Source organism: Geospiza fortis, unplaced genomic scaffold, assembly GCF_000277835.1.
Source record: "Geospiza fortis unplaced genomic scaffold, GeoFor_1.0 scaffold12, whole genome shotgun sequence".
Lineage (NCBI taxonomy): Eukaryota > Metazoa > Chordata > Aves > Passeriformes > Thraupidae > Geospiza > Geospiza fortis.
The window spans coordinates 1,613,641-1,619,640 of record NW_005054323.1 but is presented as its reverse complement, the minus strand read 5'-3'; positions in this window follow the sequence as shown (position 1 = coordinate 1,619,640).

Below are 6,000 nucleotides of genomic sequence, written 5' to 3'. Positions count from 1 at the left end.
CTGTCTTTAAAAAACAGTGTAGAACAGATTGAGAGTTTATGGATAAAAATTAGAGGCCAAGCCAATAACTGAAACCTCTTGGCTTGTGTTTACCCCAGTCAAGGGTGGTCTGCCAGTGAAGTTCAACTACAGGAGCATCATGCTCACAGGCTGTATCCAGTCTGGGCACTACTCCGTGAACAAAATAGAACAGCAAGCTGTAAACTGTCCCAAAAATCCTTGGGGTGCACTGAAGATAGGTTCATAATGTGGGTGGAAGCCCAATCAGATGCAAACCCTTACTGGATCTGTTGCTTCCCAACACACATAAACTAACTAGAGAGATCAAGGTTCTTGTCAGCCTGGGTTGCAGTGGTCATGCTGGTTTTTGCTTCAGTTTTCAGTCTTCATACATCCCTGAAGATCAAGTCCTTCCCATAATAAAAGAACACCAGATTCATGACCCCCTGAGGACCCTGAATAGGCATAGGTCTATTGTGAGATGCATCCTGTAGTCCTGAGGGAATTGGCTGATGCAGTTGCCAAGCCGCTCACCACCATATTTGAAAAGTCATGTCGGTCAGGTAAAGTTCTTGGTGACTGGAAAAATGGCACCCATTTTTAAAAAGAGTAATAAGGAGGGACCTTAGGAACTATCAACTAGGCAGCCTCACCTCAATGCCTGATATGATACGGAAGAGATGCTCCTTAAGTTATGTTGAAGCATATATGGAAGGCAGGGAGGTTTTCAGAGATAGTTAATGTGGCTTCACGGAGGCCAAATTAAACACAGCCTTAAGTGAGTCAAATACTGAGCAATAAGATGTTTCAAAATAATTTTAACCTTGTCTTGTAATTTGAAAGCCTTGCCCAATTCTCTCACATACTGAAATATCCCTAAGGTAGATGGTCTTGATAGTTGTTAATGCTCCTGATAAAAGGTCTTAACCTTTTACTCAGAGGTAAAATTTTTCATTTTATGAAATTTCTAGAAAGGAGGAACAATTTCAGTTTATGCTTCTCTGAAACAGTTTTATTTATACTATTTTGTTGTTCACTCTTCTTTCCCAGTCTGTGCTCCTTTATTTTTCAGTGTAGCATCAGAACACAAAATTCAGTCACTCCTTGTCAGTCACTCCTTGTGCTCTAGCACATGCTTGGGCTAAAACTGGTCACTTCATGAACGGTCCTTAGGAAATATTTTTGACTGGTCTCCTCACATCATACTGGGTGTTTTTTTCCTTGAAGCAAGTTTAAAATTACTATTTTCTGAAAGAGAGTTCTTCCTTATTTTGTTTACATAGCAAAATCTCCCATTTAGTAAATGTAAGGCATTACTGAGAATTCTTTTTTATCTCTAAAGAAAAAGAATGAAAATTATGCAAATTCTTTCCTCAACTAATTACTGCCAAGTTCATAGGATATGTTCTGAGTGTTGAAAATGTACAATGAAGCATGAGAGAGCATAGATTTTAGCATTTGTCTTCTTCACTAGGGTTCATTTAAAAAATAGTATGGTTTGCTCATGTAGTACTTTGAAGTCCATCTTGGAAAGTGCCATAGTATTAGTTAAGGCTAAAAGTTTGGGGTTGGTTGAGCATTCATTATTTTTATTTTATATTTTATTTTATTTTATTTTATTTTATTTTATTTTATTTTATATATGCAAATGCTGAAAGAATGTGCAAAAGGGCTGAAGTTATCATTATTGAGCTTCTATCCCATAAGACTTCACTGGATATTCTATTATATTATTCAATTTCCCATTGACCTGATTTTGTTCCCCTGACTATAACAGTCAGAGTATTGCTCAGAATGCTCAGGATGGCTTCTGTAATAAAACCAGTTAAACCTAAAACCTCCCCCCATGCAGTTTAAAGTATAAGAGAGTTTAAAATTGATTGACTAAAACAAAACCCCTCCTCATTCCTCAGGGAATTTATCAGTTGAACTCAGGTCACACTGTGAGTTCTTGCTTGGGTGTCCAGGGATTCAGTATCGAAAATGATGAGAAGTGATGAATCTTGGTCATATGAAAACCCTGAGGGATACAAAATTTTATTAGGTGGCAGATGCAAAACACAATGAACCTTCATCCCAACCATTTTATTCCTAATAAAGCGTCTATCTGAGTCAAGCTAATTTCCCCCACTTGTCTGGGAATCTGTGTAAAGATCTATTGCTCACATAAATTCTGGTTTGTTTTTTTTTTTTCCCACTTGTATCTCTGAGTTCTGTTATGGTCACAAGTAAACACAATAAAGTCTGAATGAGATAATTTCTACAGTCAGGACAGACTTCTCTTTCTTTAAATTACATTAATTTCGAGCTGTTCCTGTTACCTGCCTTTGAGTAACAGGACATGTACAGTCAATTAGAGCAAACTTACATAGACTGGTCTTTGTACAACTAGCACTGTATTTTCTTACTTCCAACATATTTTATGCATTTTGAATATTTAGAGTAGTTTAAATTTACTGAATATTTCATAGCCGAAAGACTGGGACTGTCAAATTCTTACTTCCACTATAGGAGGAATTAATTAAATTCATGCTATTAAGTGATGTGCTTTTTTTACACACAGAACAATCTTTACATGCATGAAGCTATTTAAAAAAAGAATATTACTGTGATAATATTCATAGTTGGATAAGAACAAGCATCCTTTGTAATTACTTGTGTTACAAATGTACCTTTGGGTTCTTCTTTTTTTCATTAATCACCAGAGCAGGAAAAAACCCACACTGAACAACATATTTTTATTTTGAGATAAAGTTATATTTGAGGAACCACCATTTTAATTTCAGGTTTTTTCCTACCACATACAGTATTAATTTTAAAACTGAAAATTTACCCAAAAATTAACCTTCGAAACTTTCACAAAAATTGAAAAGTAAAAATTACCATTCATGGAAAAATTGCTAAGTGAAAATTAAAATGTCTGCACTTTCTTGTACATCAGTTAAGACCATGTGACTAACATGAATGGGACTGCTTAGCATGTTGGGGAGTACCCACCAGAAACAGTCAAATATTCCTTAGGTAAATAGCCACACAGACTTGTACACTGTGAATCTTAAAAATTACTGTGAGATGTTATCAAACAGTAGCCATTTATATATGCCTTGAACCCAAGCTCAGTGGTTGCAAATTCAAGCTTGATATTTATGGAAACGACAGGTTTCCTACCTGATAGGTATTTTTGCGCTACCACTATTGCTACAATTGGCAACAGATAAAACTTTGCATGTCTCTAATCCAAACTATGACTAATCAAAAAAAAAAGGGACAAGTATCATGAGTTACCTTTCTTATAATTTATATATATATTTTGTAATTTTTTTGCAGCTACCACATTCACATGTTTCTTGATTGTAAAACTTTTGTCGTCCAGTAGTAATAAGAAAAGGATGATGACAAAATTTTATTGTTTCAGCCCATTTATTCCAAGAAATATAAAATACTCCTTTTGTTTTGATAAATAGCAAGGTCAGTCAGTCACACACCTGTGACATGCCTGGGATCTCTCAGAGGATGCAGGGCAGCTCACTTGACTGAAGTGGCGGACAGACATAAGTCCTTCAGGAGGCACACACATGGAAGGGAGGATAGGGATGGTCTATGTGCAATTGAGCAGTCAGATGTGTGGGACAAATGGCAGGTGGGGGAGAACCAGTGTGCCAGGGTCAGACTGATGAAGCTAACAATGTGGTGGGAATGAGGTACAGACCAGCCAGTTCAGGTGAGGAAGTGGACGAAGTCTTCTTTAAACTGTTTGAGAAGGTGTCTGTTGCAGAGCTACAACACCTCCTAGGAGGACAATTTGGCAGGACATCAGTAATCAAAACATCTGCAGAGTTTTAGAGGGAACTTCCTAAAAAAGAAACTGGATGGGCTTAACAGGAGTGACACAAAGCTAGATCTACAGTTTCCTAACAAGGAGGCACAGGATGGGCATGTGGTAATCAATGGTATCCTCAGCTACATTGATCATGAAGTAATGGGCTTTAAGCTCCTTTAAGGAATGAGAAAGGAGCACACAGAAACTGAGCTTCATAAGAACAGATTTTGGCTTATACAGAAACTTGAAGATGATATTCCAGTTTCTGAAAACAGTTCTGAATGACAAACCAGGACAGTTTATCCCAATATTCAGAAAATCAAAATTGCTTTGGCTAAGTGGGAAACTCCCATCATAGCTCCAAGGGAGAAAAAGCAGCATAAAGGGGAGAAATAGGGACAGGTTACCAAAGAATAATTAAAAAATCCTTGTGTGGTAGTGTGTTTTTTGGTTATATTTGTTTAAGTCTTTATTCAAATTGTTTGTAATGGTTCATTCTTGTATACCCCTTGTTCTCTTCAAAGTGGTTCAGTCTTAAGTTGTGCCTTCCCCTTTCCCTATCAATCATCCCTTATACCTCCCCTTTATCTGGTTCTTTCTATGCCAATCCTTGTAACCCTGCCCCTCATACCCATCCATCAATGTAGACCCTACCTCTTTATACAGAATCTTCCCTGTCATTTATGGAATCCTTAACCTCCCATTTGTTGTGCATGTATGCTCTCCTCCCCTCATGTATCTTATTGGTTATGTGGTGATGTAAGTCCCACCTCATGCTCCACCCTGAAGCTGGCCCATTGATTGTAAGGCTTTCTCCTCTCCAGAGCCAGCCCTGCCTTTATAAGTTGTTGCTGAGATATTTTTGCTCGGAGCTCTGCCTCCTTACTTGTGTTCTTCTTTGTGACCCCTGTTCTTTCTCCCTCTGGGGCGAGGAATAAAGGCCCCCTGAGAACTGCAAGCAAGAGTCTCTCTCTCCTTCCTTCACCACAATCCAGTCAACGAGGATTTTACCCTGAGATAAGAGTGTGCTCCGCTCAGCCACTCCTGGGAGAGTCCCAGCGTGCTGGTGAACCGCTACCCTCTGCCTGACGGTGGCGTGAGCGGGGAGTGGCCACGTGTGATGCACGCTAAGAGGAAGGGAGTCAACCTAGCCAGCTGGCCCCTTCTCCCGAGATCGAGGTGTGGTGTCATCCCTGCCCTTCACAGATGCAAAAGATGGCTTCAGGAAAGTCAGGCTCAGCTGAAGTTGGAAGTATATCATAGGCATCAAGGACCTCCATTGCTACATGAGTAGGAAAAAGCTAAACAAAGGCAAAATGTGAGTGCTGCTGCTGAGTGAGGGCTGTTGTTTTAGTGACAGCGGAGAGAGAACATTGAGGTATTCACTGTCTTCTTCGCCTCAGTCCTCAGTGACAAGCTGTGACAAACCGTGTACTTTAGTGACAGGGCTCAAAGAGGAGGAGATCTACCAGGCAAGAGTGAGGGCTGACTCAAAGATTGCTTTGCAAGACATCACCCCTCATGGGTCTCTAGGATCTGCTGGGCAATAAAAGGAGAGTTGAGGTAACAGGCCAATGTCCCTTCTAGGTAATTTTGTGTTAGATTTGAAATGTCATGGAGACTGAATAAAGCCCTCAATAACTGGAGAAAGACAATTTTTACATTCATCTTCAAAACATAGAAGAAAAAACAAGTGGAACTGTGGGCCTCAATTTCATCTCCGAGAAAGTAATGTTTTGTACATTACTAGGCACAAGGGACAAGAAGGAAATTTAGGATAGTCAGCGCAGATCAGCTAAGGGCAAAATAGATCTGCCCAACCTGACTCCTTCAATGATAAAATAACCAAATTTGTTGATGCGGATAGAATACTGGTCATTATTTACCATTATTTCCATACCCACTTTTTCTTATTGGCAATCTAAACTATAAACACTCAGTAGCTGAGAATTTCTAACACTCTATTCAATGAAGCAGAACACAAAACAAGTTTCCCTGAAGCCATGCTGCCATGTTTGGTTCTGCAAATGAGTGGCTTCACAGAAAGTAAAAAACCAGTGTCTGACTGCACCAGACCCAGTGAATAATTGTACTATATGATTTTGTTTACATTGTAAATTTCCTCCTACATGTCAAAAGACATTTATCTACTTGAATTTCACTTTAATGTTCAAGAGGCT